The sequence below is a fragment of the Peromyscus eremicus genome, chromosome 5, assembly GCF_949786415.1.
Source record: "Peromyscus eremicus chromosome 5, PerEre_H2_v1, whole genome shotgun sequence".
Lineage (NCBI taxonomy): Eukaryota > Metazoa > Chordata > Mammalia > Rodentia > Cricetidae > Peromyscus > Peromyscus eremicus.
Window position 1 is genome coordinate 113,387,062 of NC_081420.1, and position 21,828 is coordinate 113,408,889.

Consider the following 21,828-nt stretch of genomic DNA (forward strand, 5'->3'; position numbering starts at 1 on the left):
GAATGTTGTATTACATGGTAAAAGGAACTCTGAAAGTAGGATTAGTGCCTGAGATTTATCCCTAAATAGAATTCATGGCACCACATATGTCCATGTAAGAGAGGTATGTGGGGAAGATTCAAGTGATCATATGTGGCATTGTGGAAGAGGATGAAGAGTTTGGAGAGATGTGCTTTGTAGAAAAGAAGAAAAAAAGAAAGGACCACAAAGCAAGGAATGCAGGTTGTTGAGACTGAGAACAGCAAGGAAAAGGACTCTCCCTACATCCTGGACCTGACACACTAACTATAAGGATGATTTTGAACTTCAAACCTCCAAGATGCTAATCAAATGTTGATTATTTTCAGCCAGGAAGCATTCAGTAATGTATGACAGTAGCAACTGGGATGGGATGCATCCATGTATATCATGGTATATCTTCAGAAATGTTGAGAGATAATGAAAAGGACAAAGCAAGCCAAATCTATGATGGAAGGATTTGTCCATTGGGCTGTGTTCATGAATCCTGACCAAGGACAGGAAAGGCATCGGCTGAGGGACACTACAACATGATTGCCCATGGAAAATATTGCAGCTGTGTAGATGAACGGTCGTGTTAAATAAGAAACACAGAGCCAATGCAAAGATGAAAGCCCAAGAGGTCAGAGCTAAGAGCCTTACCCTTCACTGCTGCTATTGTCCTCTACAGCAAGAGACCTACTTCCTGTCTGTCTTTTCTATAGACTTTCTATTCTGTCTTCTCATTGGTTGTAAACCCAACCACATGACCTCCTCTTCACTGCCTCTGTGTACAGAACTCCAGGTCTTCTATGGTTAGTACTGAGATTAAAGGCATGTGTCTCCATGCTGGTTGTATACTTGAACACACAGAGATCCGCCTAGCTCTGCCTACCAAGAGCTGGGATTAAAGGCATGCACCACCACCGCCCAGCTTCTGCTATGGCTTGCTATTAGCTCTGACTCCCAGGCAACTTTACTTATTAACATACAAATAAAATCACATGTCAGTACAATTAAAATATCACCATATTTCCCCTTTTCTATTTTAATAAAAAGAAAAAAGGAAAAAGGTTATAACTAACATAAGAAAAACTATATACAAAAGTACAATAACTATATACCATATATATAAGTAATAAATACCTAAACAATGTCTAGTCCATTTGTATTTGACGAATTCAGAGAAAATAATTCCATTATCTATCCTATTTTGTTAAGTCCAAAATGTACCTAATTCACTTCCTATCCTAACTAATCTTCAACTATAACTAACTAATCTTCAACTATAACTAACTAATCTTCAACTCCCTCAGAGACCCAAGAAGGAAATAATATTACCTAGTAAAAAATAAAAACAGGCAGTGCATGCAAGCAGCTTCCAAAAAAAATGAGAGTTGACAGAAACAGCCAGCTGCCTGGACAGTCACCTGAGGTTTCTCCGCAGTGTTAGGGCATCATCTTCAGGCTATAGGCTTAGCATATCTGACAGACTCATTTGTGAAGTAGGATGTACACAAGGTCAATAGTTCGACCTCACATTGGGTGAGAGCAGTCCATGTACCAGAAACACCTGAATTCCACTAGTGTCCTGTCACGATTCAGGATTTTAAATTCTGGAAATTGTTGATGTTTTTGGAATTCAGCTATCCATTCTTCTTGGCTATGTATGTGTGTGTGGCTTCATCTCAGCATTCCGTTCTTCTCTATATCCTTCTATTAAATGCTAGTCTACTATTGAGAGGTGTGAGCTTAGTTACTCTTCAGTTTCAGCTGCTATTCCACTGCACATCAAAAGCCATCGGCCCACTGCCTGTTCAGCTGCCTTCGAAGAAAAGTGCACTGTACCTTTCCTGGATTGCGAAGGCCACTTCAGGGATGGTGCCATATTGTTCTGGTCTCAGAAGATGCCTTTTTATGAAGCCATAACCACACCTGTTTTGGTAAGAATCAGTAATCCTTTGTTTCGTGTCCTGTCTGTCCATTTTGTCCTGTCGTCAGCAGTTGATTCGAGGATACTTTGTTGTCCAGTGGCTAACTTTTGACACAATGAAAGTTAACTCCATATGCAGTTTCTTCAATGCCCATATTCTCTCTGAAGTAGAATGGTACTGCCAGGAGCCAACATGTCTCATAGTCACAACAAAAAGAAAAATTTTCTAAGATATTAAAACATTTTAAATGCCATATTCTGTAGATCTCTGAAGAGATTGAAGATAATCTGTCTATCTAAAATATATCTGCTCAATCTTGAAAACATACCTAATATGACTACAAGTTCTATTATAATGTCTTAACTACTAACTTTCATTTCTTTACATCCTAATACTTGGTAATAATAACATTCAAGATCAGAAAATTGCATTACATTGTTAAATGAACGGTATAAGTAAAATTGGAAATATACATATAGCATTTTCTAAAAATATCAATTTCAATACATAATATGTATATAATATAAAACAATTGAATCCAATGTAAAGTATTTAAAACTAGTAATTGTCTTTTTTTTACACAATAACCTTAAATCTAATCTCCTTTGCTTAGCCCCTGTCCTAATCCTTAACAATAACTTGTAACAAACCCTCCTAAACAATGAAAATTATCCCAGACACAAAACCCATTAAAAGCCACCCGCCCCACACCACCTCTTTGGGAATGTGGGCATCGTATTCTTAAATTGCTTCCTGCTAGGTATGGGCGAAGTTATCTTTATCCTCAAAAGAAAAATTTTGGGTTAATCGTCAAATTCTAGAGAAGGTAACTATATTCGTTGTTATCCAGTCTGTGCATAATGCCAAGGTTCAGGGTTTATCGCAAGTCCTTATTCAAGTAGTCTTTGAAACTAGATCATCTCAGCTAGCCCTCTCAAAATTGCTCTGAGCACTTTGTAGTCCAAAGCTGATCTGTAGATGATGTTTGTCAGCTTAGTGATATTATTATTGTCCACGTGGAATTGTTGTTGTTGTGGGGCTCCATCTTCTTCCTAGACACTTCAGTTGATGTTAGGCCTGGACGTGATTTCCTGTAGAAAACTGATAAGAGACTCAAACACAAAGACATATATATATGTGTGTGTATATATATATATATATATATATATATTATAGATAGATAGATAGATAATTAGATAGATAGATAGATAGATAGATAGATAGATAGATAGATAGATAGATAGACAGACAGATAGATATATCTATCTGTATGGGTTCAGCAATGGCCTTTAACAACAGAGAAACTCCAGGCTTCAGAAGAGCTGGTAGAAGAACAGTTAAATGCTCAGCATATTGAAGAATCAACCAGCCCTTGGAGTTCTCCTGCATTTGTTATTAAAAAGAAATCTGGTAAATGGAGAATGGTAACAGACCTTAGAGCAATTAACAAAGTAATTCAGCCAATGGGCTCTCTACAATCTAGAATTCCTTTGGCTACTCTGTTGCCAAAAGGATGGCCTGTCATAGTTACTGATTTAAAAGACTGTTTCTTTTCAATATCCTTACAAGAAAAAGACAGAGAAAGATTTGCTTTCACAGTGCCTACTTACAATAATTCTCAACCAGTTAAAAGATTTCAATGGAGGGTCCTCGCACAGAGAATGATGAATAGTCCAACTCTATGCCAATATTTTGTACAACAGCCATTGGAAGTGATACATAAAAAATTTCATAATCTATAATTTTTCATTATATGGATGATATTTTACTAGCTGACTCAAATGCAAATACTTTAGAAAGAATGTTTGAAGAGGTAAAGAAAATTTTGCCTTGCTGGGGATTACAAATTGCTCCTGAAAAGATACAAAGAGGAGATTCTATTAATTATTTAGGATATAAAATAGAGCTACAAAAAATTAGACCCCAAAAGGTGCAAACTAGGAGAGATTGACTACAGACTCTTAATGACTTTCAAAGATTATTTGGAGACATTTCTCATCTACGAACTATTCTTGGGGTAAAAAATGATGAAGTGAATACTTTTTTCAAAACGTTAGAAGGTGACAAGGACTTAAATAGTCCAAGAGAATTATCACCTGAAGCTGAGAAAGAATTGGCCTTGGTAGAAAAGAAAGTACATGAAGGGCACGTGGATCATATTGATCCAAAGCTGGATTGCATTTTGGTTATTTTACCTTCTAGGCATTCTCCTACAGGAATATTAATGCAGAGGGAAGATATTATATTAGAAAGGATATTTTTACCAAATAAACCAAATAAAAAATTAAAAAATTATGTGGAAAAAAATCTCTGACTTGATTTGGAAAGGAAAATTGAGACTTTGTCAATTAGCAGGAAATAGATCCAGCAGAAATTGTCATACCTTTAACTAAAGAGGACATTGAAAAATTATGGACAGAAAGTGAACCTTGGCAAAGAGCTTGAAGTAATTTTTTGGGAGAAATTAACAGCAAATATCCCAAAAGCGATAGAACTGATATTATAAAGAGAGCTGATTGGATCTTGCCTCAAATTGTACGGGAAAAAAACATATGTGGAGTTCATACATTTTATACAGATGCCAACAAACAAGGAAAGGCAGGTTACAAATCAGAAAATTTAAGTAAAGTGGTTCAAAGTCCTTATAATTCAGTTCAAAAATCAGAATTGGATGCTATTCTGTTGGTATTAATGGATTTTTCAGAACCTCTCAACATAGTAACTGACTCTCAGTATGCTGAAAGAGTAGTATTACATATTGAGACTGCAGAATTTATCCCTGATGCTTCAGAATTAACTTCACTATTTATTCAATTACAAGATACAATCAGGAAAAGGAGTCATCCTTTATATATTACTCACATTCGATCTCATACTGGTCTGCCAGTCCCTCTAGCACAAGACAATGATGAGATTGATAAATTATTGATAGGAAATGTGCTGGAGGCCTCAGAATTTCATAAAAAACATCATGTCAATAGTAAAGGTTTAAAAAAGGATTTTTCCATAGCCTAGCAACAAGCCAAAGAAATATTAAAGAAATGTCCTATTTGTTCCTTCTACAATCAAATGCCATTACCAGCAGGATGTAACCCAAAGGGTACTCAGAGGAATAAAATCTGGCAGATGGACGTGTTTCACTTTGCAGAATTTGGAAAATTGAAAATATGTACACCATACCATCGATACTTATTCAGGATTTCAATGGGCAACTGCTTAGAGTTCTGAAAAAGCTGATTCTGTAATCACTCATTTGCTAGAAGTTATGGCCATCATGGGTATACCTGCACAAATCGAAACTGACAATGTTCTAGCATATCTCTGTTAAAATGAAACAGTTTTCTGCTTATTACAATATAAAGCATATTACAGGTATACCACATAATCCTACAGGTCAAGCAGTTATAGAAAGATCAAACAGAACTCTAAAGGATATGCTAAATAAACAGAAAGGGGTAACAAAAACCCCCAGTAATAGACTGCATAATGTTCTATTAACTTTGAATTTTCTCAGGGCTAATGAGAAAGGAACAACACCTGCAGAGAGACATTGGATAATAGAAAAAACTACAGAATTAAATCAGCCTATATACTTTAAGGATGTGCTGACCTCATTTCAACTTCTTAAATCTCAGGAATTACCACGTGTCTAATTCTCCATTTTATTGACTCTTGTTTCTTTTATTGTAGAATAAAATGGTTTTATAGAAAGAGGGAAAAGCTGGTAAAAAGATGTGATGATCTCATCCCTCTCAATTCCACTCTAATATTCCCAAAGATGCCGCTGTGCATGGCAGAGCTGTGACCTAGGTGAGCTCATGTGCAGACGCAGGAACTGTGCTTGAAGTTAGAAATTCTCCCTCAAACACTAGTCAGAGCACTGCTGGATTAAAAACAGTATCTTACCCGACTCCTATTCTAGAAAGGGTAAGGGTAACCAACACTTACTGAGTCCTCACCTTGTACCTAGACTTCCATGGCCATCCTCCTATAGACTTTGACCATCATCCTTTCTCAAAGTTCCCTCAGCTACCAGGAAATCTGAGCTTCATATGACTGAGCCTGATTCCTTGAGCACAAGTAGTAACCATCAGACAGTACCCATCAGAGAGAACAGAGATAATCCAGTAGCTCACATACCCTCCAACCTCCAACCTAGTCATAGCCTACATTCACAAAGGCTTTTTCAGCACTTCTAACATGCCCTGTATACCCTGACCCATGTACACACTTCTGTAGCCTACTAATAACACATATTCCCTTGTCCAAATGTCGCTTGTGGCTAAAGGAATCACTAAGGTAGCACCAAGCAGCTCCGGATATGAACAAGCTGCATCTGCTCTGGCACTGTCTCTAGACCCTGAGGTCACAGGTCAGACACACAGAGGTTCCAAGACAGTGCCTTTCTGTCACCAATTTAGGGAGCCTGAAGAGAACAGTGGGTTTCCCTTCTAGAGCTGAGCTTAGATCCAATGTCTTGACACTGGGTAGTCACTTGACCTCAAGCAAAAGATGGATCACCGTCTTTATGGTTCCTCAACAACATTTGACACAACTGAAAAGCAAGGACACTTTCTGAGCATCCAACATTTCCCAAGCCACAGAGGCTGTGTGCCAGTAAAAAATCAAGCACACTTAAAGTACAGTGCAAGGCTCAGTGCTCAGTTTGAACTGTTTAAAGAGTGCTGTATTTGACCATGTCCACAGGCCTATTCTAATTCTTCATTTCTCCTTTTAGGAGCTGTACTGAAGGCAGGACTTATTTTTGAAGATAAATACCACCAATTCAGTAGACACATAACAAGTTATAAGTTACTGAAGACTATGATAAACAAGCAGGTGACAAAGTAGGTACCACTAGTAAATAACATCCTGGTAGCCACTTGCAGCACCCCTACTTTATTTCTCCAATGAATTCCCTGCTACCTGCCCTGTGGTACCTTTCTTCACTATCCTGAAATAGCCCCTTAGCCCTATGTGACTTAGTTCCAAAGAATACAGTGACTTGCCCAGAGTAATATAATTTTCTGCTCAATTCTTCAGATTTCCTGTCATCCTATTATGATTACAGTGCCTTTCATTTATTGCAGACAACAATAGGCCAGGTCCTAGACCTCATACTTCATTATATCCATGCTATCATATCCATCCAAGTCAAAGAGACAACAATCACCATTGTACAATGGCTGGACAGGTAGAGTGCCTGCCCAATGATGTAGGCTTGGCAAATGCAGGATTCTGTCAGATATATTTTACATTCCTTTATTGTAACTCTAAAAATCTATATGCACATATCAACAGGCTCTGTTGAGAGATGAAATAACTGGAGCTCAGAGAAAAGGGGCATGCTCCAAGAGTCCCACAGATTACAAATGAAAACTGCTTCTATCAATAAATAGATCGGAATACAGGCCTGCCCCTGACAGTTAACACCACCTGGTGGGCAGTAGTAAGAAAGCAGGTGTCTAAAAAAGAGTGAGAAAGATCAGCATTCTGCTGTGGTCTGTCTCCCCAGAAATGTGCTGGCTATGTGTAATTTAATCAGGACTGTGTTTATTTAACCCCATCAGACTGGCTACATACAAATGCCTGCAGTTTTCCTCCAAGGGCTTTTCCTATTATAGCCAGGATGGTTTACAAGGCTCAGCCTCCCACCTAGCACAAGCCACAAGAATACTGCATTTATGGCTAAATGGGGCCTTCTCATCAGTTGGAGGAGGAGGGAGGGTCCCTCCTTCCCACCAGCAAAAGAAAGAGGGAGGGTCCTGCCTTCTCAGCAGCCTGAGGAAGAGGGAGGCTCCCTGGAAAGGCACCATCTGTGATATGGGGGAGGCAGCCTCAAGGTGAGAACTAGCAGAAGTGGCTCGTTTCCAGGGAAGTACCTTGGGCAAGGAATAGAAGCCATGGGTTCAAGTATCCTATCACTCCCACTACCATGTGACACAGAGAAATGTTGGTCTTGGCCTTATGTAAACTAAGAACATTCCTAAGTAAGTGACTTCACATACTTGCAAAATCCCTTTGGAAGCACTAAGTGGACTCTAGAAAAAGCAGACAATGGCTTTGGGAGAATGACCTAGCTCTTCAGGGGTTAGGATATACAGGGGCCCAGGTGCTCTGCAGATAAGTTGTATTTCCCAAATAACATGGGCAAGACTCTAGAAATGTACCATTTTCTCCTCTCTAGCAGCCACCAGCACTGATTCTTCCTGATCGCAAAGATACACATTCTGGACACATTGCAAAATGAAAGCACCCCAAAACACTATGACTATCCCATCATCCAGAATGAAATCTATCATGTATAGTTGATCAAGGAGAGGTACACATGAGCAATGCCAGCTGAATGATGCTATGGCAAGCATAGAACAAGAGGGAGAAGACACAAAAGCACCTAGGCATCCATCCTGCACTGCCTTGACATTAGGGATGTCTTTCAGGACCACACTTGCCCTATAGCCCACTTGGCTCAGTGATTATCATAAAGTGTTGTTCAATGGGAAAACCCAAAGAATACCAAGGTGGGTAAAAGAAGCACTCAGGTGGTATATAATCAAAGTTGACTTGTAAAAGTCAACTTTGGCTTGCCAAGGATGGTCTTTCTTTGTGACTGAGAAGAACTCCAGGAATTAACAGCTGGAGGGCCCAAAACTGTATCTTCAGGGCACAGCCAAGACTTTCCAGGCACACAGGATTCAGGCACATATGTTTCCTCCTGTTTTCTATCTCCAGTTGAGCAGGCTTCCTAGCCAATTTCACACCCATCTTCCAGCTCTTTGAAATCATAAGAATCTTTTAAAATATCAAGCTACTTTAGAAAAGTGTCAATTTGTAAGTATCCTGATTGGCACTCTCTACCTGCAGGAATACAGACAAGTTTGAAGGAAGAAAAAGAACATGATTATGTTGCCCTATTTAGCTTCCAGATGGAGCTGCCTCCCACGGGCAACCCATATACCCAAGGGCTGATGTCACCACTGGGATTTTAGTAGTACTGTGAGAGTGTGGGGGTGAGTATCCCCATAAAGATCAACAACAGTGAACACGGCTGAGAGAGCCGGGGAGAAAGAAACTAGGGAACCACAGTACATTTAGCTAAGAAAAATATCTCAAGAGGAGTCACCAGGCAGGGACCCTTCGAGTGTTTTTGTGTCACCGAGATAGAGCCAGGTTTATAGTGAGGCAGTGACACTTCACCAGGCTGAAGTCTGGAGTGTAAGGAATGATGCAGCTCCAAACAGCACCTAGTAGGACCTTTAAGGAAAAATTCCCCTCACCATCTTGTGCAATGAGAGAATGAAGCACAATCCTAGAAAAATTAGTTTTCTACTGTGATGATACTGTCTCCAAGGATAGAACAGAACATATGGACAGCCAGGAGAGAATGAAGGAGTATGTAGAAGTGGGAGAGCAGGAAAAGAAGAAAGGGAAAGAGGGGACAGAGAGATAAGAGGGGATACAGAGGGAGAGAGAGGGGAAAAGCAAGGCAAAGATGTAAGAGTAATTATGACAGTGCATCAGGCATGGTGGCTTTTGGAGAAAAGGTGTCTATGGTGGTGACTCCAAATTATCCCAGTCTGGGCTGGCTGGAGAGGCAGCTCACAAGTTTAGAGCACTGGGTATACAAACCACTCATAAGGCCAGGGCCCATGTCTGGAAGCAGATGGCTAACACCCCTCCCCTCACCCACCCCCACCCCACCCCCACCCACACACACCAAAAACAAAGCAAAACAAAACAAAAAATCCACTAACAAAAAAAACTTTTTGGAGGTTCTCTGTCTCAAAGTGCTTTGTTGGGGCATTTTGTTCCTTACAGATTCATTGCATATATATTATGGTTTCTGATTTTGTGTTTTTATGGGATATCTGTATGTGCAAATATGTGTGTCTCTATGTGTTTCTTCAGATTTTTCTTTGGCTCTTTTTCTTTTGTTTGTCTGCTTTGTCCTATTCTCGTTTGTTTATTTTATTTTATTGTTATTATTTTTTAGATGTCTTTTTGTATTCTAATGAAGAAAAAGTATGGATTTGGGTGGGAGGGGAAGTGGGGAGGATCTGGAAGAAGATGGGAGAGGGGAGACTGCTATCAGAACATATACTATAAAATATCTATTTTCAATTTTAAAAAAGCACATGGTGCTCTGGCAGAGGACTAGAGTTCAGTTCCCAGCACCTACACGGCAGCTAACAACCTGCAAGTTTTGGAATATTCAACACTCTCTTCTTGCTTCCCCAGGCTCTGTACAACATGGTGCACATATATCTATGCAGGCAAAATACTCATAGACATAAAAGTAAATAAATCTTCAAAAGAAATAACTAAGTCTAAGAGATAAAAGGTAGTGTAAAGATTAATTATGACTGTCAACTTGATAGGACTTAGAATCATCATGGGAATAAATCTCTAGGCATATCCAAGAGAGTTATCTAGATTATGTTACCAGAGTTGGAGGACCCACACTAATTATGGATAGTACCATTTTCTGGACTAGGGTCCTGGACTGAATAAAAAGAGAAAGTGAGCTGAGTACCAGCATTCATCTGTGCTACTCGACTATGGATGAAAAATGACCAGCTGCCTTAATCCCTTGCCTCCTTGACTTTGCCACCAAAATAAACTGAACCCTCCAACTGGGAGCCAAAATAAATCTTTTCTTCCTGAAGGTACCTTTTAAAGTGTTTTGTCACAGCAATAACAAAAGTAACTAATGCAAACAGGACAGCATTGCCTCACAGTTCTAAAGGCTGGGAGTCCCAGATAAGGTTTAAAAAAGAGCTGGTTAATTCTGACGTCTTTGTCCACGGCTTGCAGATAGCTGCCTCCTCCCTCTGGCTTCACACCATCTTCCTTCTGAACTTGTGAGTATCCCAATCTCTTCTTATAAGGATAGTCATGTTGGATCAAACCCCACATTTATTTTAATACCACTACCCTGGAAATCTGGCATTTTCTGAATGCAGCACATTTTGAGCTACTAGGCATTAGAGCTATAGCACAAATGAAGCAGGCAGGACAGAATTCAGCCCTTACACCACCACATCTTCATATAACTGGGGAAAATAAGACAGAAAGTGAACAACTTCTCAAAAGTCAAACCATTGACATGTAGAAGAGTTGGATGCAAATCCAGACCCCTGAATCCTTGAAAACAGCATCCTAACATTCCATGAAGTAACCATGGGCCTGTAAAGTAAGTAGTCTCAGGGCCTGCTCTATGGACAAGAGAACCAAACCCAGGGAGGTCAAGTAAATGACCAGAAGGTTCCAGACCTAACAAAATGAAGCTTAGACTCACACCTAAGGTCTATGTAGCTTGAGCCTAGATATGAGTATGTGTGCATGTGTGTGTGTGTTATACCAAGGCCACTCTCAAGTATCAATAACTCTCTGTAAAAACAGCAACAAGTTAATACTGGACCCCATTCTGCTCTGTCCAGATGCCACCGTTATCTAAAGCTCTCCAGTCATTCATTACATGGTTTAGTTTTTTAGTTCCACTCTTAAGAGTCACCAAATTTTAGAAAGGTAATAAAAACTATTGAATTGGGACTGGAGAGATGGCTCAGCTATTAAGAACACCACTGACTGCTCTTTAAGAGGACCTGGGTTTGATTCCCAGAACCCATTTGGTGGCTCACAATTAGCTGTTAACTCTAGTACAAGAGGATTTAATGCCCTCTTCTGGCACTGAATGTACATGGTACACAGATCTAAAGCAGGCAATAACACCCATACAATAAAAATAAATCTTAATTTAGAAAAAAAAAAGCCTTACCATCCTTGCATTTTACAGGACATTCAACAATGAGCCCACCACCTTCAGTGAAACATGATTTGATTGATGACTGTTCTCCAAATTGTATTTCACGCTTCTTTGATGCCTCTTGGGGTGCTCAGTATACAAACCATGCGCATTATTTCCTGGTAAATTATTGCTTGAATGCCCAAATAAGTGAGTGGATAAATGGATAGGTGGGTGAATGAGTAAGTAGGTAGATGAAAGGATTAGTGAATGGATAGGTAAGTGGGTGGGTTAGAAGGATGGATGGAAAGATTGGTGAACAGATAGGAGGAAAGATAGTTAGATATGTGGGTAGGTGAATAGGTGAGTCAATAAGGCATGGTAACCTCTAAAGATCTTTCCGAGCTTTAAGTTGCTCTAAGAAGTGAGACCACTTGCTGAAGACAGTATCAACCCTGAGCCTGGAACTTTCTTCCATCTTCTTTTCCTCCTATCTAGACCATATCAGAAAAGTATCACCAACTAATATAATGCAATAAGCAGCTGCTTGTGAGCTTGGCTTTCTTCCCATTACAGAATAATGCAAAGTCCCTTAAGCCTATTAAACATCCTCCTTACTTAAAAAGAATGCAACACAATTGTGATGTATGCTCCTCTACTGTCAACCCCTTGCAAAGTGAGGGGAAAGGATAACCTTACTATCGTTATCCAAATCCACTGCCCCTGATGTCTACATTTCAACTTGCAAAATACCATTTTCATTCAACATGCCAGTTATTTGAAAAGCTGTACAAATGAAGCATCACCCTGAGCATTTTCCAGAGGCTCTGAGGACAACAGTTCATGACAGCAAAGTATTTACAAGCAATTCAAGGAGATTAAAAAATTATTCAAGAATGCGGAATTATGTGGTACTAATTGTATTAGTGACTGCTGAGCCTTTAAAGAATAGCCAGCGATCAGTCTAGGGATGGGATCTGAAAGAATAAAGTTATCTCAGAAGAGAAGACACTGAATTTTGGTAAACCAAAGAATCAAATGGGAAATGAAAGCTGGAATCAGCAGCCACAAAAAATGACTAGGTTGGAGTCATGGATTACCCTGAACATGACCTGGACATAGCACTGAGCAGATTAGGAATAACAGTGGCATACATTAAAGGCATAGAACTATTCTATGTGTCAAGGAAAAGAAATAAGATGTGGCTGGAAATGAATGGTGGAACTGTCAACAAACAGCAAACTATGAGCAATATTTAGAGGCACATGCGTGTCTTTTAAACACAAACAGACTGATACACTGTATTTTAAGGTGTGTTACTTTTGTTTATGTTGCATTTGTTTAACTCTGCGAAGCTGTGTTACTGTGCCTGTCTAAAACACCTGATGGTCTAATAAAGAACTGAACAGCAAGGCAGGAGAAAGGATAGGTGGAGCTGGCAAGCAGAGAAAATATATATAGAAGGAGAAATAAAATAGAGAGAAAAAGAAGATCTAGGAATGAGAGAGGAAGGAGGGGGACTCTAGGGGCCAGTCACCCAGCTACATAGCAAGTCACAGAGTAAGAGTAAAATTTACAGAAGTAAGAGAATGGGAAAAGAAGAGAGGCAAAAGGTAGATGGGATAATTTAAGTTACAGAAAGTTGGCTAGAAACTAAGCCAAGCTAAGGCTGAGCATTCATAATTAAGACTAAGCCTCCATGTGTGATTTATTTGGGAGCTGGGTGGCAGTCCCTCCAAAAGAGCAAAAAAAAAACCCAAACAACACTGAAGAGCAGAAACCCCTACCATGTATGAGCAATCACTTAGTCCTCAGTGATGGTATCCCTACTTTGTACAGGGCACTCTACTAGATATAGGTATGCCAGGTACTACAAGAAAGGAAGTATGGAGAAATGTCTAAACCTAACTAAATCCTGCATAGACTCAGCAGTTCCTACAAGTGAGGAGAGGAAGACAATGCAGCAGAAAGACTATGAGGCTACCTCCATGCCAAGGTATCCTGAAACAAGAAATGGCCATAGTTGTAAACTCCTACAGCCAAGGATTCATGTGGGGCTGCCACAGAACAAGAGAGTGACAGAACTTAAGGCTCTAAGAGCAGACTGGCTTGGTCATTCTCAAAGATACAGACCTGCTAAAATGACCTCATATCCTTCCTTATCTGGAATCTCTCATGCTTTTATTTTGATGTGCCCTGAAACAAAAAATTGAATACAGGTGCCCAGAGTATTCTAGAAACAAGCATTAGGCTGTTCATATTCATGCAGAGAAGTCAGCTGGGCTGCCTGAGAGACCTCCACCCCAGTTCCCCCTAGGGCCTGGAGAGCTTAGGGAAGGGATATCTTAAAATAACCAGAACTGAGTCAGTTCCCCATTCCCAGACAGGGTGAAGTCAGAAGTTTTAGAAGTACAAAGTCAGGATGTCTGGTGGTGACTAACCATGAGACGCCCCCTCCACCGAGATAACATGACCAGACTTCGGAGATGGGCCATAAAACTCCTGACAGAGCAAACAGACAAACTAAAATAAGATAAAGTCCAAGCTCGGGAAAACTGGACCAATCAAGGATGGACACGTACTAACCCCCTACTCTCTGAAGAATTTTGTGGTTTTTGCCTTCAAAAGCAAACCTCCCCAAGAAAGAGGAACTCTCCTTCCCTGTCTCGCTGAATCAGGTGCTTCGGATGAGGATCCCCTGCTAGCTTGTACTGCGCGCTGAATGAACCTTGCTGTTGCATTCTGGATATCCTCAGTCTCCAGTGGTCTCTTTGGGGGTCCTAAACTGGGCAGAACATTGCCCATGTAATTCAAATAATTAAGAAAAATGTGTGCTGCTCACAGTCAAAAGACCTGAGTAGTAAGAAAAGGGCACACAGTAGAGGGGGAAAAAAGGAGAAAGAGAGGGTTATTTTTCCTTATATATTTTTACATGTATGTGTATATGCAAACATCAAAAGTCGATGTTGAGAGTCTTCCTCTATCGGTCTCACATTCTCTTTTGAGACAGGATCTTTTACTAAACCTGAAGCTCTCTGACTGGCTAGACTAGATGGCCGGTGAGCCTAGGATCCCCTACCTGAACAGAGTTATGGATATACACAATCACATTCATCTGTTTTACATAGATTCTGGAGACCATAACTCAGGTCTTCATTCTTGCTCTGAAGGCACTTTACTAAGTGAGCCAACTCACCAGCCCAAAATATGGGTTTTGAAAAGAAGCTCCAGGTTTCTGAAAATAAAACTTGGGACTAATGTTTGCTTCATATTGCATGGTAAGCATTTTATACTTAAGGAAAGTGATGTCCAGGGAGTGGAATGACATCATCATCAAACCAGCAGAAACTACTCCAAGATTCAATGTTATGCATTTGCATCTGGAAAGCTTTGCTAATATTACTTGGTGGCTCCCTTGATGGATACCTTTGAATTGGTCAGAAAGTCAGCTTCTGCTAGAATAATGACCCTTCTATAAGAATCCCAGACCCATCATAGGAACCCTGCAAGAGAAGTGTCAAAGAGGACTGTATCCACTGGTGGTGTGTGGGATGACTCATCCCTAGCAGGCTTGAGGCCCAGCAAAGTAAAAAAGATACTTTCTGAGAGCCAGCCTGGGTCTGCTAAGGCTGTCCTAAGGGCCTTAGCAACAGCAGCTGAAACATGATCTGCAGATGACCTGGACCAATGAAAGATAGCCATGTCACACCAGCTGATGCATATTCATCAGACCTCCCCCCAGGGAGGGGTGGAGGGTATATAAGGCTTGCCTCTAACTGAATAAACTGAGCTTGTTGTTTTGACATTCTCCCAGAGTCTGTGCGCCTCCTTGGCCCTCATCCCCAAAGGGAACAACAGCAAGGACCCTGCTATAGTGGTGTAGCCCCACTGGCAGTAAGGAAGGGCAGAACGACAGTCTGCTACTAAGCAACTAGAAGAATGATACCCTCCATCCATAAGCCATGATGCATCATCAGAAAACCTTAATTTAACTCCAAACATGGTCCAAATCAGAAAGAAACAAGTGGATACATGGAGGAAAGCAAGAGTGGTTAGAAACACAACAACTGAGATGTGGGGAAGAAAGGGAGATGGAGAGTAGATGTCTGCATGGGGAATTACAGATGGGAAACACCCTATAGAGGCCAACAAGCAAAGCCCAGCATCTCGGAAAGATATATATATCTATCTATATCTATCTATATATAGATAGATATAGATATAGATAGATAGATATAGAGAGAGCTTGCCTATCAAGTGTAGGGTCCTAGGTTCAACCTCCAGCACTGGGAAAAACAAACACCAACAATAGGCATCAGAGGGTAGAAAGAAGAGGAGCCAATGACCTGATCTTGGCCCCTGAACTTTTCTGTGGTCTCAAATGAAATGAAATTTAAAGGAGCTCTCTATGGCACACAGTCTACTGACTCTAAGAATGTGCCACTGCTGTTCTTGAAGAATGTAGTCTAAAAAACATTTCTGCAGTCACAGTGTCAGCTACTCATTTAAACACAGCACAACTTCTTTCCTGTGGCTAATTTGTTTTGTATTTGTCCTCCAAATCTCCCCATTGTGGAAGTCCTGAATCACGAAAGCAAAACCTATCACCAGAAGGCTGAAATTTGCAGTGAAGCTCCAAGTTTCATTTCATATCTAGTTTCTTAAACTAAGCAGTTTTACTATAAAAGGAGGGTGGAGATTGATATAGCTATGGATGGAAAATAGATAGAGAGCTCAGGGAATGATTACACAAAACAGTCCCGGAAGGTTTGACTGTTTAGATGCTCATTAAAGAATTGGATGGATCCTGCTTTTTAAAAAAAAAGAGTTGCAGCTTTCCCAAGTTCCCTAAAACTGGATAAAGCAAAGCAATGAGGCTATTTCCACTCCTGTCTGGAACCACATGAATATATATGCCCAACAACCTTTGGCCAGCAATGTCCTGTGCCCTGCCACTTATACAGAATACAAATGCAGGTTCATTCTTTGGCTCCTAGGAAGCACTTCAATTATACTTAGGGGTTCACTCATTCCACAATTCCTGAAGATTAATCGTAAAAACTGAAAAGTCACCACACACAGCTGGACAATGCAAATCAGATGGACACCCTGATTTGAGTTTAGGAATTTGTTTTGTCTTCCTGGTTATAGTTTCTTTTAACCAGAAATAGTAAATCCAAATTGGTTGTACTTTCTCATTATTATATGGTGCTGAAAATTCACCCGCTTTCTGTTGGTAGGAATGCAAACTGACCTAGACATTATAAAAACTAGTACGAAGGCCTTTGCAAATACTAGAAACAGAATAGCCATATGACATAGCAATCCCACTATCAAAGAGACTGAAATCAGTATGTCAGAGAGCAAAGTTAGAATAAGCACAGTGCTCAGATTAAAGGCATGTGAGCCACCATACAGGAATAGTGTGTGTGTCTGTGTGGGTATGGTTTTGTGTGTGTCTGTGTGTGTGTCTGTGTGTGTGTCTGTGTGTGTCTGTGTGTCTGTGTCTGTGTGTGTATGTATGTGCAATGGCAGAAATCAGAAAACAACTTGTGAGAGCTGGCTTCCCTCATCTTGGTCCTGGGGATCAAATTCAGGTTGTCAAGCTTAGAACTATTATAGCATTACTCACAAGAATGCTACAATATGAAACAGATGCCTGCTGATAGAATACAAAAAGAAAATGTGTTATAGTAGCTGGGAAGATAGTTGGGTAAGTATAGTGCTTGACATGCAAACATGAGGACCGAAGTTCAGATCTCCAGCACCCATATAAAAACTAAGTGGGCACTGTATCCCACCTACAGTCTCAGCACATGAGAAACAGACAGGGAATCCCTGTAAAAAGTTGGCTAACCTGACTAGACAAAGTATGGTGAGCTCTAAGCTTATCTACAGACCATTCTCAATATACAGGGTAGTAAGAGATTGAGAAAGACACCTGATATCAGCCTTGGGACTTCATATGCTTACATATACATGCATCAGTATCTATATACACACATATATGGACATGCGTACATACACAAAATAAGTATATATATATATATATATATATATATATATATATATATATATATATATATACACGCGCACACATACATTCGAGTTCCCACAGTGTCTACAGCAGTGGCTCCAAGACCCTGGTGGGTACCAGAATCACAACAGAGATGATTAAAATGTCAGATTATCAAGTCATTATCCCAGAGTATCTGCACTTAGCAAATTGTCACTCTTTTAACACCAAGTTAAAATTGTCACTCATGCAGACAAGTTTCAAATGTCATTGATCAACATCCCATGCTGACACACTTAGACCCTGGCTAACTTTACAATGGGCTTTCCTGTTACTGTTCTGAAATCAACACTAAGAAATCTCCAAGGAGCCCACAAACCATTGCAAGTTTATTTAATTTTAAGTTAATTCTCCATTACTAACTACTAATTTCAATTTCATGTTCCCGCTAGATAAATTATTCCAGTTCTTTGCACAATCCATATTGAAATGTTTACTCAGCTCACATGCTTACATGTGATCAGAACCCATAGCCCTGGCTTTATAAAGTGGAGAGAAACTTGCAAACTCTAGTTCCATTGAGTTACAATTATATCTTGGAGTTGTCAGATTTAAGAAATAAAATTATAAGATTTTCTTTCAGTTCTGGATTTCAGATAAACGAATAAAACTTTTAACATAATTATGTCTCATGCATTGTTCACAGTATACAGTAAATAAATAAACATATTAATAGCTGTTTACCTGAAATTCAAAATTGAGACAGGCCTGTGTTTTATATGACACCTCTATTACAAATGTTTCTATGTAAAAATATTCATTTAGCCTCTATTATTTGTCACCTGCTCCAAAAGCAAGCCTTTTGGGAGAAGGCTTGTTGGTAAATATATGGCTGCAGGCTCAAACCTGCTCTTTTACCTTTGGCCAATGTCTGGCATTCATGAAGCCACCTCGAAAATGTGGGCAAAGGCACACTAAGATGATAGAAGTGAGTCTATCAACTAATGCCAACCAGTACCTACCTCCACAGTGTCATTTTGTAAAACAAATGTCGATATAATTAAGCCATCCCAACTGGGATTTTTCTTACTCCTAGTCCCCGGACGATTCCCAACTGATCCATTTCTTAGCTGCCTCTCTTAATGAATCAATAATTTCTATCTGTGGGCAACTTGAGTGTGTCTCTTATTTCACCTGTTCCTAACACTTCATTTATTCACTCATTAATTAGATCATAAGACAAGCGGGCCATTGGAACAATGACCCCAAACACAACAATTGCTGTAAAGGTAAGTTTTTATTTGGCTACAGAAAGTTCTATGCACTATATATGTTTTCCCTTTAACTATGCCAAATGCGCTGTTATGTTCTCTCAGCTCAAGGTCCCTTGTTAGCATATTGACTAGCTGTGTCTAGAGAGCAATGCTCAAAGACGTCAATGCCTGTCAACTGAGCAAAGCAGAGGTCCATCTCACTCTTGGGACTCCTAGCTAAGTATGACCCATCAGAACTGCAGCTGGCTTCCGGAACACCATGCTGTGCAAAGCCAAAAAAGATGTGGTGGGGAGTCTTAAGATGGCCACTAATTTACAAGAGGAACTGGATGTGACAAATTGGAAGTTAGGGAATGAGGCTAAGAAAACAAACAATCATGATCTTTTTGAGCAAAGCTGTTCACATTGAGGAGAATTAATTAATGTTTTGACTGGACTCCCAGAGGTAGTCATAGCAGCTGCAGCTGTGGTCATTTTTAATAGTTTCTTATTGGAGAGAAACAGCACGAATCTAAGAACTGGAACACCATGCAGCCAATGGGCTGAGCTCTTTCTATCCCACCAACAATTACTGTATTAAATGTGAAATGGTTCATACCCAAATTCCACTATCTAGCATATTTAGCCTCAATTTTGGCTGGGATGGGAACAGTTTCAAGAGCCACCTCATCTGATTACGTGTTTCCAAAAGAGACAAACCTGTATGCCCCCTCCAGACTCTGTATCCCTCACCACTAGTCCTCATTCCTCATCCAAAATGGGGCTGGGAATTTGAACCAGCATACTGAGCCAACTACTGTCTCTTCCTAGAGAAATTTTAACTGAGGTAACTACAAAATGGAGATATCTAACTTTTGTTGAGTATCTATGCTGACAATCACATAGATTTGAAGCTGGTAAGACCAAACATAGTAGGCTTTGCAAAGAAAGAAACTGTAGAGAAAGCTAGCTGGAAGGAAGGGAAAGAACCTAGCTGGAGTTGCTACTTCAGAAGCAATCTCAGCTGTCATGCTGTATGGCCTTGGGTGTTGCATTTAGCCAGAGAAAAATACCCATTGCTTATAAACTGTGATTGTCTCAGTTGTATCTATTCACTCAGGTTCATCATGGGGATTGGGCAAAAATCTAAAGGTTCAAGAAACTCATGGGTATAGTGTTTGATAGTTGTGGTGGGTTGCTACTAACTCATAGATACTGAACATCCCTCACTTACCTTATAGCCCAGTAGGAAATGAGGACAGTCAAACAATGCAAAACAAACAAGAATGCTCACACTCATGAGCACAATGAAGGCACACTTATGAAAGCTGTCAGAGTATCTTCAAAACCAGTACCTCAATCAAGCCTGGGGCCACTTGTGAATTGCAGATAAAGAACAAAGCAGCTGTAACAGAAACAATGCACAGCTTCTTAGTCTTCAGAGCAAAACAAGGGCTGGAAGTGGTCTCTAAGGTCAAATACTCTCTTCACTCAGAAGTCCTAGACATTGTAGCCCCTCTGCCTTATATGCAGTGCTCATATCCCTTATATTACTTTTGTTTGGTTGGTTGTTTGAGATAGGACCTCATCAGGTAGCACAGGCAAGCCTTAAAATTCTAGATACTACAGAAGAAATCACTTTGCTAATTCCAAGTCACTTTGAAGATAGTAGTGACAATAAAATGCCAATGATGAAAATAAACGATATAACCAAGAAATTTAAAATTCTCCAAATGGGCTGGGTGTAGTGGTGCACATCTCTAATCCTGGCACTGAGGAGGCAAAGGCAGTCAGATCTATGTGAGTTTGGCCTAGGCTAGCATAATCTACAAAGTGAGTTCCAGGACAGCCAGTGCAACATAGAAAAAGTTCTCCAACTTAGCCAGGCATGATAGCTAAGGCAGGAAGACCACAAGTTCAAAGGTAGCCCATACTATGCAAGGAGTTCCTGTTTCAACATGAGAGATGATGACAAGTCAGGTAAATAAGGCTGCACAGCATGACAGGGAGACAGATAAGGGAGCTTTCAGGAGAAGAGAGCAAGGTACTACAAAGGATGTGGGAAAGTGAAGAACAGCCAGGAACAGTTACAGAGTTCTATCAGAACACAATGAGAGGACTCATGGGCAACAGAGCATGCCTGAGTAATACAGAAACATATATGGGGAGAGTGGGGAATAATGAGTGACAATGGATCCTGGTGAGATTCATAAGATGTGGTAATATTTTATTTGTGCTGAAATGTGGTGATATTTTATTTGTGCATTAATAAATAAAGCTTGCCTGGAGATCGGGGAAAAGGCCAGTCATTTTAAGTAAAGAAGAAGTCAGGCAGCACATGACCTTAATCGCTTAGCAGGCAGGATCTGTGTTCAAGACCACACTAGGGAATACAGCCAAACGTCTTTAATCCCAGTACAAACTATAGAGACCTGGAGGTCTATACAGATAGACAGACAGTGACAGAGCTGTATAGGAAGAGGAAGTGAGGTAGCTGGATTAAGAGCCAATGAGAGGGCAGAAAAGCAAGGCCTATAAGCCTGGGTAGACCAGAGGTTGTGCTCTTTGGAAGCTGTGGAGTTGGTGAGGTTAGTTCGTGGCTTTCTGTATTTCCCTGATCTCTCTAAGGCTTTAACCCAAATTTCTGGCTCTCTGTTTTTTGTTTTTTTTGTTTTTTTTTTTGTTTGTTTGTTTGTTTTTTTTGCAATACAATTCAGTTCTACGTATCAGCCACAGATTCCCTTGTTCTCCCCACTCCCGCCCCCCTCATTTGTCTACAATAAGGAATGGGACAGCCCCAGCATCCATCCAACACTGCCAGATCAAACAGCCAACTCCTCTTATTCAAAGCCAATCTCTCCCAGTCAATGGTTTCCCAGAACC

The 21,828-nt window shown here is 40.2% G+C and overlaps 1 protein-coding gene and 1 non-coding gene across 4 annotated transcripts in view; both read right to left on the bottom strand.

The window, feature by feature from the left end:
• Large1 (LARGE xylosyl- and glucuronyltransferase 1) overlaps window positions 1–21,828 on the bottom strand; it is a 535,843-nt gene that overhangs the window by 339,743 nt on the left and 174,272 nt on the right. The window lies entirely within an intron of this gene.
• Window positions 6,199–6,333, bottom strand: LOC131912146 (small nucleolar RNA SNORA76). Its single transcript, XR_009379552.1, has one exon. It is a non-coding gene; the product is annotated as a small nucleolar RNA SNORA76 (small nucleolar RNA).